Raw genomic sequence first — 13,591 nt, forward strand, 5'->3', positions numbered from 1 at the left:
GCTCAGGGCCACCCACAATCCCGAACAAGGAGAGACAGGCCCTCTAGGTTGCAATGGAGACACAGCAGGTGCCTCTTTTGCTTCCCAGGGCAGCAGCGTGGAGAGCGTCCTTGCACCCTGAGGGCCGGCAGGGTCCCATGCCATGGTCCAGAGAGAAAGCCTCTCCTTGGGAGCTGGGGAGATTGGTGCTGCGGAGAGGGTACAGGGGACCCGCTGTGTGGCCATGACCAGCAGGAGGAGGGCGGCCCAGAGCACATCAGCAGCACCTTGTTGACTTTTAACGTTTCCTCATCACCTCTTCTTTCGTGAGCAGCATCTCTGATAAAATGCTGCAGCCAGTGTAATCTCCTGAGGACCTCCCTCGTCCTGCCTGACACAGCCCCTCCTCTGCTCAGCTGCAAGAGTCCTGTCCACAGGCAAAGGCCATGAAAAGCATGCGTCCTTGACTGAGAAGGTTCCCTTCTGGGTGTAGAAGGAGCCCAGGGGTCACCCTAGCCAGCGTGGCCTTTTGCAGGGAGGACACTGAACACTTCACCATCCAGAAGCATCACTCGTGGTGAGGATTTGTGTTTATCCCGCCCTCCTTCCCATCCTCCTCTCCCCAGTGCCTTTCCCTTGTCAGCAGCCACCAACAAAGAACTATGGAAACAGGAGGTCATCTTCAATTATCCCTTCAATACGTGTTTATTGCACACCACTAGGCACTGTCCTAAATGTCCACAGAGCTCACAATACAGTAGGGCATGGAGCGTCCAGCCCCCGCGGGAGAACCCCAGGCCCATTCTCAGATGTCACTCCATGGGAAGCTGTCACTTGGCCCAGAGACTAGTGAGGGGACCCAGACTCTCCTCATGCCAAATCTTTACCTTCATTGACTTTGCAGGGTCATGGGAGACTGCCAGGAGAGTGATCTCCAGGAACCAGCACCTCTCCCCAGGTGAGGGCACAATACTCCTCTCTGCAGTATTGTGCTGACTACAGGACTGGAAAAGGTCAGTTTTCATTCCAATCCCAAAGAAAGGCAATGCCAAAGAATGCTCAAACTACCACACAATTGCACTCATCTCACACGCTAGCAAAGTAATTCTCAAAATTCTCCAAACCAGGCTTCAGCAGTACGTGAACCGTAAACTTCCTGATGTTCAAGCTGGTTTTAGAAAAGGCAGAGGAACCAGAGATCAAATTACCAACATCCACTGGATCATAGAAAAAGCAAGAGAGTTCCAGAAAAAAATCTATTTCTGCTTTATTGACTATGCCAAAGCCTTTGACTGTGTGGATCACAATAAACTGTGGAAAATTCTTCAAGAGATGGGAATACCAGACCACCTGACCTGCCTCTTGAGAAATCTGTATGCAGGCCAGGAAGCAACATTTAGAGCTGGACATCGGACAACAGACTGGTTCCAAATAGGAAAAGGAGTATGTCAAGGCTGTATATTGTCACCCTGCTTATTTCACTTCTATGCAGAGTACGTCATGAGAAATGCTGGACTGAAAGAAACACAAGCTGGAATCAAGATTGCCGGGAGAAATATCAATAACCTCAGATATGCAGATGACACCACCCTTATGGCAGAAAGTGAGGAGGAACTAAAAAGCCTCTTGATGAAAGTGAAAGTAGAGAATTAAAAAGTTGGCTTAAAGCTCAACATTCAGAAAACAAAGATCATGGCTTCCGGTCCCAACACTCCATGGGAAATAGATGGAGAAACAGTGGAAACAGTGTCAGACTTTATTTTGGGGGGCTCCAAAATCACTGCAGATGGAGATTGCAGCCATGAAATTAAAAGACGCTTACTCCTTGGAAGAAAAGTTATGACCAACCTAGATAGCATATTCAAAAGCAGCGACATTACTTTGCCGACTAAGGTCCATCTAGTCAAGGCTATGGTTTTTCCTGTGGTCATGTATGGATGTGAGAGTTGGACTGTGAAGAAGGCTGAGCGCTGAAGAATTGATGCTTTTGAACTGTGGTGTTGGGGAAGACCCTTGAGAGTCCTTTGGACTGCAAGGAGATCCAACCAGTCCATTCTGAAGGAGATCAACCCTGGGATTTCATTGGAAGGAATGATGCTAAAGCTGAAACTCCAGTACTTTGGCCACCTCATGCGAAGAGTTGACTCATTGGAAAAGACTTTGATGCTGGGAGGGATTGTGGGAGGAGAAGGGGACGACCGAGGATGAGATGGCTGGATGCCATCACTGACTTGATGGACGTGAGTCTGAGTGAACTCTGGGAGATGGTGATGGACAGGGAGGCCTGGCGTGCTGCGATTCATGGGGTTGCAAAGAGTCGGACACGACTGAGCAACTGAACTGAACTGAACTGACAGTCTGTCTATCAAAGAGGAGTACCTGTTACAGGCTGCAGCAGAGGGTCTTCCAAACCAGGAGCTGATCCCACCCACTCAGGAAGGGCAAGTTGGGGGCTCATGAACTGGGGCCTATGGGCTCTGTGGGGGACTGCCCACCTCTTCAGCTCAGGGGTGTCAGAGCACCTGCAGAGAAATTTGATTTGGGAGTAAACCCGAGCAGGAAGTTCAACCGTCCAAAAGAGGAAGGTCCTTGCTCCTGAGTGTAGGAGCAAAACTGAGAAGCTAACGGCAACAGAACAAGCAGGGCATGTGAGGCACTGACTGCCCCAAAGGGGAAGGGGTAAGTCAGGATGCCAGTGTCCTGTGTAAACATGAAGCACTGTGGAACATCCAAGAAACAAGAAGGGCTGTGGCTTTAATGAGACCACAGCAGGGCAGGGCTGAAAGCCAAGCAAATCTGAATAGTAATTTGCAACATATTGAAAACAGTATGTTGATTAAAAGTAGATCCAACAACCAAGATGTCCTTCAGCAGGTGAATGGAGAAACAAACTGCGATATATCCAGACAATGAATATTATCCAGCACTAAAAAGAAATGAGCTAGTAAGTCATGGAAAGACATGGAGGAAACTTAAATGTATATAACTAAGTGAAATAAGCCAATCTGAAAAGGCTGCATACCATGTGAAAGTGTCAGTCACTCGGTCATGTCTGATTCTTTGTGACCCCATGGACTGTAGACCACCAGGCTCCTCTGTCCATGGAATTTTCCTGGAAAGAATACTGGAGTAGGTTGTCATTCCCTTCTCCAGTGGATTTTCCCAACCCAGGGATTGAACCTGGGTCTCCTGCATTGCAGGCAGATTCTTCACCATCTGAGCCACCAGAGAATATGATTACAACTATATGACATTATGGAAAAGGAAACATTATGGAGACAGTGAAAAGATCAGTGGTTGGTGCAGGGAGACAAGATGAGTAGGTGGAACACAGAATTTTTAGAGCAGTAAAAATACTCTGTATGATATCATAATGATAAATACATGTCATTCATCACATGTATGTACATCAAGAGTGAGCCCTAAAGTAAACCATGGATTTTGAGTGATTATGATGTGTCAGTGTAGGTTCATCAATTATAACAAATGTACCACTCTGGAAGGAGATGTTGATATTGGGAGGGTGGCAGAGAGTAAATGGGAAATCTCTGTATCTTACACTTGATTTTGCTATAATCCTAAAACAGTGCTGAAAAATAATCCATTGGAAAAAAAGAGACATCATGGGTATGAACTGTAGTAGCAAAAAGCAACCAGAAACAGAGTGTGTAGACAGGAGGGTATCAGACCTTCACAAGGAGGCTTGGGCAAAGCACTGAGGGATTTGGAGTTTGCATAATGGGGAAGGAAGGGCATTCGAGATCTCGGGAGAATGGAGGCAAGGCTGGATGTTCCAAGTCACCAAAGCCTTTTCTTCAGCTGATACCAACATTACCTTAGCTGGAGCAGAGGGATTCTGTATTGAGGCTGGGTTCGTAGGGTGAGGCAAGATCGTAGAAAGCCAAGGAAATGAATTTGACGTCATAAATAAAATAAAAACCTTCCATAACCCAAATGTCAGCTGCAGGCACCCTGCCACTTGAGATCCAGATAAGATTGGCTTGCATCTCCAGTCCACATCCTGTGGAAAGTTCAGTGCCTCCCCAAGATGTCTGCACTTTCTCAGAACACTTACATTTTTGTGGTCTCTGGTTCTGGAATTATTTCCCTTTATCAGCTCTCACCTTCCTGTGCCTGTGGCCACTCTTCTAACCCAGAAGTGAAACTCAGCCCATTTCCTTGACACACCCCACAAATCTTACAAGGCCTTTGATAACATTTTGAGGAAAATGGAGGGAAGATTTACCTTGCAGCAATGCAAACCAATTAAAATGCTACATTAAAAAGTCCAGAGTCTTCCCTGGTGGCCCAGTGGTTAAGACTTTGTGCTTCCAATGCAGGGCACACGGGTTTGATCCCTGGTTGGGAAACTAAGATCCCACATGCCACAGAGTGTGGCCGATATATATATATATGATATATATGTGTGATATAACATATATATATGATTTATTTTATCACATATATAATAAAAATGTACCACATATTTATGTGATAAAATATAAATATATATGTTGATATACATATGTGATAAAAAATTTTTTTAAAGCCCATGTTCTTAGAAAGTGCCTCTGCAATTCTCCAGCAACTCTCATTTTCTTCCCTCTAAATTGCTGCCGCCCTCGAGAAGAAAATGGCAACCCACTCCAGTACTCTTGCCTGGAAAATCCCATGGACAGAGGAGCCTGGTAGACTATTTTCCATGGGGTCGCAAAGAGTCGGACATGACTGTGTGACTTCACTTCACTTTTCCTGGGCCTTCCTTCTGTTCTGTTATCCCTCCCATATTTCTTAAGCAATCTCTTTGGTTTTTTGGTTTCCTGCCAAACTCAGGATCTTACCTCCCATCCCCAAATCTATCAAGGGATTTTCTTAAATTAAGACAGTAGCCTCTACCCACCTCCCAGAATATTGGAAATAAAAGCAAAAATAAACAAATGGGACCTAATTAAAATTAAAAGCTTCTGCACAACAAAGGAAACTATAAGCAAGGTGAAAAGACAGCCTTCAGAATGGGAGAAAATAATAGCAAATGAAGCAACTGACAAAGGATTAATCTCAAAAATATACAAGCAACTCCTGCAGCTCAATTCCAGGAAAATAAACGACCCAATTAAAAAATGAGACAAAGAACTAAACAGACATTTCTCCAAAGAAGACATACAGATGGCTAACAAACACATGAAAAGATGCTCAACATCACTCATTATCAGAGAAATGCAAATCAAAACCACAATGAGGTACCATTTCGTGCCAGTCAGAATGGCTGCGATCCAAAAGTCTACAAGCAATAAATGCTGGAGAAGGTGTGGAGAAAAGGGAACCCTCTTACACTGTTGGTGGGAATGCAAACTAGTACAGCCACTATGGAGAACAGTGTGGAGATTCCTTTAAAACTGCAAATAGAACTGCCATACGACCCAGCAATCCCACTGCTGGGCATACACACTGAGGAAACCAGAATTGAAAGAGACACATGTACCCCAATGTTCATAACAGCACTGTTTATAATAGCCAGGACATGGAAACAACCTAGATGTCCATCAGCAGATGAATGGATAAGAAAGCTGTGGTACATATACACAATGGAATATTACTCAGCCATTAAAAAGAGTACATTTGAATCAGTTCTAATGAGGTGGATGAAACTGGAGCCTCTTATACAGAGTGAAGTAAGCCAGAAAAACACCAATACAGTATACTAATGCATATATATGGAATTTAGAAAGATGGTAATGATAACCCTGTATGCGAGACAGCAAAAGAGACACAGATGGATAGAACAGTCTTTTGGACTCTGTGGGAGAAGGCAAGGGTGGGATGATTTGGGAGAATGGCATTGAAACATGTATAATATCATATGTGAAGTGAATCACCAGTCCAGGTTCGATGCATGATATTGGATGCTCGGGGCTGGTGCACTGGGATGACCCAGAGGGATGGTACGGGGAGAGAGGTGGGAGGGGGGTTCAGGATGGGGAACACGTGTACACCCGTGGCAGATTTATGTTGATGCATGGCAAAACCAATACAATATTGTGAAGTAATTAGCCTCCAATTAAAATAAATAAATTTATATTTAAAAAAAAGACAGTTGCCTCCCTAACAGGAATTCTAATACCAGCTATTAAGATTGCTTTAATTCTGCCTCATAAGAAATGTTTTAGAAGAAGAATGAAAGGTATAAATGACAGGCTAGAGGGTGGGGAAACTGAATGCAGAGGATAAATATTAGAAAGAAGAAAAAGAGAGTGTGAAGATGACTTCAAGGTTAAAAATCATGTCAAAGGAAGAGAAACAGGTTAGAGAAGTCCAACGAAGTCTTTGTACTTACGTGTGTTTCTGAGTTGGTTCTGAGAGATTCAGAACTGAGAGATTCAGCTAGCAGGAAGAGTTTGGAGAAAGGGGCCATGATAAAAGACGCATGGATGTTCAGCCTCCAGCCAAAAAATGACACAAGACACCTGAACTCTAGCCTGAATGCTGTGCCTAACTTGCAGCATGACCTTGATTAATCACTTTCTGCTCTGGGTCTCAGTTTCCTTATCCTTACAGTAAGAAAATCAGACTGGAAATTCTTTCCCATAAATCCCATAATTAGACCTTAAATGATGTTTGCTGTTTTCTTGTTTTCAATTTTTTTTGCAAGTGTTTTATTTATTTCTTGCTATTTTTTAAGATGACTTCAATTTTTTTTTTTTTCTGGCTGTGCCGCACAGTATGCGAGATCTTAGTTCCTGGACCAGGGATCGAACCCACTCTCCTGCACTGAAAACTCAAGAGTCTTAACCACTGGACCACCAAGGAAGTCCCACAGGTGTTTTTTAATAGAAGTCAAGGGATAAGCGGCCAATCCCAGGTGGCACTAATGGTAAAGAATCCACCTGCCAATGCAGGAGAAAGGAGACGCAAGTTTGATCCCTAGGTCAGGAAGATCTCCTGGAGGAGAGCACAGCAATCCAGTCCAGTATTCTTGCCTGGAGAATTCCATGGGCAGAGGAGCCTATGGTCCATAGGGTCGCAAAGAGTCCGACATGATTGAAGCGACTACGCGCACACGCAAGTCTTAGGCAAGAGTTGTGAATAATTGTGAAGAAAGGACAAGAAAACTTCTGAAAGCAGGTGTGATGAAGAGGTTAGAGCAGTTGACTGGCACATTAGCTCAAAGGTACAGATATTCTCATGGAGCCATATTTTACCAGAAGAAAATGGCAAAAACACACGCTATATGTTCTGAACTCAGTTCTCAACAGCTGGAGAAAATCTGTAGTTTGGCCCGCACTGTCATAAATAGGCCTCTCTGTTATTCTAGTGTCTTTGCCCTCGACTTTCAATGTACTGCCTAGAAAGAAAAAAGCCACTCACAGAACTGATGTTCTTGATTCTCAAAGTATGTGCAGTTAGTCCCAAAGATGCTCAAAAAATAAAAAGAAACACTTAATCAAACGTGCTACCATTGGAATGGAAGCACCAATGGAAGAGCAAACTACCATTTAATTCTTCTCAGCCAGACACAATGTGGAAAAGTCTTTTAGCATATGTAAGAATTGCCTGCAGTGTGTATTTAAAACACGTTCACCCAGGTGAAGCACATGTGTTTGGTTGCCCACCTGTCTTGGCCAGTTTGGGCTGCTATAACAAAATGCCATAAACTGGGTGGCTTAACAACAGCTGAAGTTTATTTCTCACAGTTCTGAAGGCTGGAAGTCTGAGATCATGGTGCTGGCATGGTCCAGTTCTGGTGAGAGCTTTCTTCCAGGTTACAGAGAGCTGGCTTGTTTTTGGATTCTCATGTGGCAAAAAGAGGGCTTGCTTTCCAGCCTCCTCTGAGAAGGGCACTAATCCCATCTATGAGGGCTCCACCTTCGCAGGCTAATTACCTCCCAAGTACTTCACCTCTCATGTTGGGATTAGGGCTGTTTCAACATATTAGCTAGGAGGGGGGACGCCTTCAATCCATTGCACCATCCAACAGTCATTCATTCCCTTTCCTCCTTCCTGTCAGAATCCTTTTCCTCATAGCCATTGTCTTCATTCTCTCACTGATCATAGTAAACCCATTTTTCTTGCCAATGACCACTGTGGCCAGGGAGACATAGGAAGTCTTCTAGGCTCCAGTTTGGCTACATAATTTGTGAGGCCCAGTGTAAAATGAAAATACAGGACCCCTTGTTCAAAAATCAAGAAAAAATTGCCATTTAAGGTCCTAGAATATTAAGTGTCTTCCTTTCTTCTGTGATGGTTCTCTAATCTTGTTATGTATTTCTTTATTTGCTGTTTACTTTCATCCTAAGTAAAAAAAAAAATTAAAATTCTAAATTATTAGTGTATTATTATCATGCATTTACTTTTATATTGTGTAACAGCAATTTTAAATACAAATATAAGAATGTATAACTTGTATTCAGAACCACTGAAATCACACAATTTGTATTATATAGCTCATAGACATACTTTGCTATTACCAGAACAGTGAAAGGTATGTACAAAACTCAACTGTTTTATTTTACTTCTTAGAAGTAAAAAAATATTTTACTTTACCCCCTCCTGAGTAAACATGGGCCTGGGGTTCTGACCTGCACTGGCCTTCTAGAACTTGAACTGGGTGGGAAAATAAAGTAAAGGTAAAAGAAAAAAAACCTTTTTTTTACTTCTTATTTTACTTTTCATTCTACGAACACTCCATTGAAGCAGCTTCCATAACAAGCTCACATTGTATAGGCTTTGAGTCTTGCTGAGCTCCTGGACGTTCTGTGCTACCTGCAAACAGAGTACAGCAGCAAAGAAGGGCAGAGACACATAACTCTTCTGCTCACATATGTGCTCCATTGCCTCATCAAACTTCACTTACAAAATGCAAGTTCAGAGATAAAGTTACTAGGAATTTCAAGACAGTTAGAGTCTTAGGCAAGCATTAAACCAAGTACAAGACCTTTCTGAGCACAGGGTCCCATGTGACTGCACATGTCTCATGCCCATGAAGCCAGCCCAGGCTGAAAGATTCCTTGAAAAGTGTTCATCTCTCATTTAAGGAGTCTTTCCCTTGCTGGATATCACTGTGGCTGCTTTTGGAAGATTTGGCAGCCATCTTCCAAGCACGAGGGGAACAAACCTGTGGGAAAAGGTGATGCAAGAGAAGAAAGATAGAAAGAATGTCTCTGAAGAGATCATTGAACCTCTGAACTAACCAGTTCCTAGAGTCACTTTGAGTTGAGTTTTTCTCTTATTTGCAGCTGAGAGCATCCTATCTTGGCCCTAACCCAGAAGTCTACATTTTAACTTGCTCCCTAGCTGATTCTAATGCAGGTGGTCTAGGAATCATATTTTGAGAAACTTGTCTCTAAAATGATGGCAAACACCATAAACTGTTTGGAGAAAAACACATTTCATGAGCTGGATGACCTTGATTGATTCAGGCGGATGCCTCAGATGCATAGTTCTTTTTTGTTTTGATCATCAATCCTGTCTGTACAAAGACCAACACATTCCCTACACTTAATACATATATATCCCTCACTCTATCCTTCCAGATTGGTGTGGGAGTGTTTCTGGACTTCCACAATACCTCCTGGAGAAACTACATGGTTTCCAAAAATTATTTTAGAATCTCAGGACTCTCCAGGGGCTCATCCAATCACTCAGTCCCCATTGATTGATCTAAATAACCTCAAAGAACAGTGGCTGCTGCTGCCGCATTTGTAAAGCAGGGTCACACTGCCTAACTCTCCCTCCCAAGTAAACATGGGCCTAGGGTTCTGACCTTAGTCGGCAAAGTAATGTCTCTGCTTTTGAATATACTGTCTAGGTTGGTCATAACTTTTCTTCCAAGGAGTAAGCATCTTTTAATTTCGTCTAGTCAAGGCTATGGTTTTTCCTGTGGTCATGTATGGATGTGAGAGTTGGACTGTGAAGAAGGCTGAGCACCGAAGAATTGATGCTTTTGAACTGTGGTGTTGGAGAAGACTCTTGAGAGTCCCTTGGACTGCAAGGAGATCCAACCAGTCCATTCTGAAGGAGATCAACCCTGGGATTTCTTTGGAAGGAATGATGCTGAAGCTGAAGCTCTAGTACTTTGGCCACCTCATGCGAAGAGCTGACTCTTTGGAAAAGACTCTGATGCTGGGAGGGATTGGGGGCAGGAGGAGAAGGGAACGACAGAGGACGAGATGTCTGGATGGCATCACGGACTCGATGGATGTGAGTCTGAGTGAACTCCGGGAGTTGGTGATGGACAGGGAGGCCTGGCGTGCTGCGATTCATGGGGTCGCAAAGAGTCAGACACGACTGAGCAACTGAACTGAGCTGAGGGTTCTGAACTGCACCGGCCTTCTAAAACTTGAACTGGGTGAAAGAACAGAGGCAACTGTAGCAAGATTACTGAGTAACTATGAAAAAGAAATCAGCTTTGGGGATGGGGGTATAGAAGATGGCCTCAAATCCAGACATAGTCCAATTCAAGTGTCTAGCCCACAGTGGTCCAGAAAGAAATATGAGACAAAGGGGCTGCAACTCGAATCTACAGGACAGAGAGAGAGTTAATGGGAGGTGGAGACAGATACCGACAGGGACTTTCCAAAAGTTACTTTATTAACATAAACTCAGGGGTCCTTGAAAGGGGCTTGTCGTTAATAACAAAGGACCCCTTTATCACTTTTATCTCAGAAATCCCAAGTGTTTTAGGAGCTCTGTGCCAGAAACAGGAAAGACTAAATATACATTCCTTACTATGAACCACAATATCACACCATATAAATGGAAGAACTGTTGATGGCATCTAGCTGATTTGTTGCAGAGAAAGGGACCCTATAAACTGCTTAGTAAGTACATTTGTGTCCCAATGAATTGGTACCACCAAGCAGAGGCTCAAATCTTCTACACATTATATTAGAGTTGGCAATCCTGGTACTTCGCTGGTGGTCCACTCGTTAAGACATTGTACTTCCACTGCAGGGGGCATGGGTTCAGTTCCTGACTGGGGAACTAAGACCCCACCTGCTGGCCAAAAAGTATTTTTTAAAAAGAGAGAGAAATGGCAATCTTGCTACAAGGGAGCAGAGGGAAAAAACAGAAGATTGTCTTTAAATTTCATGTTTCAAAGTTAATGGCCGTCAGTAATGCCCTAGCTTAGACTGAGGTCTAAGCATCACTCTCTCCCAGGGGAATTATAATCTCCCTGATAGCTCAGTTGGAAAAGAATCTGCCTGCAATGCAGGAGACCCTGGTTTAATTCCTGGGTCAGGAAGATCCCCTGGAGAAGGAAACGGCTATCCACTCCAGTATTCCTGGGCTTTCCTAGTGACTCAGCTGGTAAAGAATCCGCCTACAATGTGGGAGACCTGGGTTTGATCCCTGGGTTGAGAAGATCCCTTGAAGAAGGGAACAGCTACCCATTCCAGTATTCTGGCCTGGAGAATTCCATGGACTGCATTGTCCACGGGTTCACAAAGAGCTGGACACGACTGAGCGACTTTCATACTTTGAAGGTAATGATGGCATTTCACTCCTTTGTATCACCATTTGACGTGAATTTACATCCTCAAGTGAATTGTCTTGAGCTGAGCTATGCCACTTCTCAAATGAGTCATTCTGATTTAGAAAGCAGTCAGTGAAACCAGGGCCGTACCTCTGTAGAGGCAAGGCCAACAGGCACCTTCATAAATTTGATATGGGGGAATGAGGAAACCAGTTTCATCCTACTCAAATGCCTTATGTTAAGCTGTTATGCTTTGGCATTAAAAATAAGGAATTATTGTCCAAGCTCTCAAAAAATCTCTCTTGAAATTCTTGCTTCCAGAAGGCTTACAGTCCCATCACAGAGGCTTGCTTCTTTGAATTAAGCATTACTCTCTCTGGGCCAAAGTTTTAAAATGTAAATACCTCTGGGAGGAATAACACATTACATCCCTATTACTTTGGTATAAATGAATTTAACACAGGCTTTCTTCTCAATAGAAAGGACTGGGCTCCTCTGGGGGCTGAAAATCATGAAAGAGGAGGAAAGAAACGATGCCCAGAGAAGAATGGAATGTATGGGGCAGGGAAGAATGGCTTTCAAGTACAAGTTGGCCTCCGTCCCAAGCTTCCTGAGGTCTAGGCCTGAATGAAACCAGTAATAACAATAGCAGTAGCTTTTATTGCTCCTTTTGTGAGACTCATTTCTTCTTGGTAAAACTCCTTTACTTTAGCCTATTATCCCCTTGTAATTAAAACAATATATTGTATCCTCCACTTGGGATGCTTTTGAAACTGTGTGGAGAGTACACAGTGGTACTCGGAAAGCTTTTATCTGGCTTCTCTTGAGTCAAAGCAGAAGCTTCCAGGACAGATTTATCACACTAAGTCCAGAGAGTTATCTCAAACAACTCACACGCAAGATATCAGAGCCCTCGGGCAGATTCAAAGCTCCCTTTCTGGTGTGAAGAAGGTGCAAATAGAAGATCATCTCCAAGGCTGTCATCAAGCCAAATGACATATCACCTATAGATTTACTGGAGGAGGGGTGGGGGCTGTTACATGAGCAGAGAGGAGAAGGGGGTCTTATTGCTTCTAAGCAAACTAAACTTCCCCTTGCTTTTTTATTTTTTCTGTTGGGAAAATGTAGCTTCTTAATAGGTACAGCTTGGAGAAAGAAAATTTGAACTTAAGGAAACCACTGTTTGGTCTTTTCAAGGGGCCCTAATGGTGGGTGCTGGAGAAGACTCTTGAGAGTCCCTTGGACTGCAAGGAGATCCAACCAGTCCATCCTAAAGGAGATCAGTCCTGGGTGTTCATTGGAAGGAATGATGCTAAAGCTGAAACTCCAGTACTTTGGCCACCTCATGCGAAGAGCTGACTCTGGAAAAGACCTGATGCTGGGAGGGATTGTGGGCAGGAGGACAAGGGGACGACAGAGGATGAGATGGCTGGATGGCATCACCGATGCAATGGACATGAACTTGGGCAAACTTTGGGAGATGGTGAGGGACAGGGAGGCCTGGTGTGCTGTGATTCATGGGATCGCAAAGAGTCGGACACGACTGAGCAACTGAAATGAACTGAACTGAACTGAATGGTGGACTGCAATGTCTTTATCTACAAATGGAGTTAGTAATGCCTACCTCAGAGGGTGATTAGGAAGATTAGATGAGGCAAGGTGCGAAGCACTTGGCCACAGTCACGAACAAGGGAGATGACCATGGATATTAGCTCCCTTTCCCATTTCTCTCAACAGACTGTATCCCAGAACTCACTTTGGGGAACTACTCTGCCCAAACTCCTAGATTTCATTCCTGGCTTCTGATTGCCTTAAACTCCATTTCTGACAAGGAGCTGCCCCTTATGGGTGGGGGGAATTAGATGTATTTCCTCACTGTCCCTTAACCATATTTTCCAAAACCAAAGATTATGAATGCAGGGCCTTACCGTATGGATGACTGGGTTTTTTTCCTACTTCAGATAAGTTAACTGATTTATGTGAAAAGTCTCTCAAAAGTCAAAAAATTAAGCTACATTCCATTATATATGTAAAGAACTATCTTTTTGAAGAATGAAATTACAGGCAAAGAAAGCAAATTTAGTAAAAAAAAAAAAAAAAAGAAGAAAGAAAAATCTTTGGTTATTTGACATCAGGGAC

General features: G+C 43.5%; 1 long non-coding RNA gene across 2 annotated transcripts in view; it reads right to left on the reverse strand.

Annotated features, from left to right (window-relative positions):
• Nucleotides 1–7,636: 7,636 nt before the first annotated feature.
• The window catches only part of LOC138447170 (uncharacterized), a 53,490-nt gene continuing 47,535 nt past the window's right edge, over nucleotides 7,637–13,591 (reverse strand). For both annotated transcript variants that reach the window (XR_011259695.1, XR_011259696.1), the window contains exon 4: nucleotides 7,637–8,268. This is a non-coding gene — a long non-coding RNA (uncharacterized lncRNA). The remainder of the gene's footprint in view (nucleotides 8,269–13,591) is intronic.

Source organism: Ovis canadensis, chromosome 1 (assembly GCF_042477335.2).
Source record: "Ovis canadensis isolate MfBH-ARS-UI-01 breed Bighorn chromosome 1, ARS-UI_OviCan_v2, whole genome shotgun sequence".
NCBI classification, from domain to species: domain Eukaryota; kingdom Metazoa; phylum Chordata; class Mammalia; order Artiodactyla; family Bovidae; genus Ovis; species Ovis canadensis.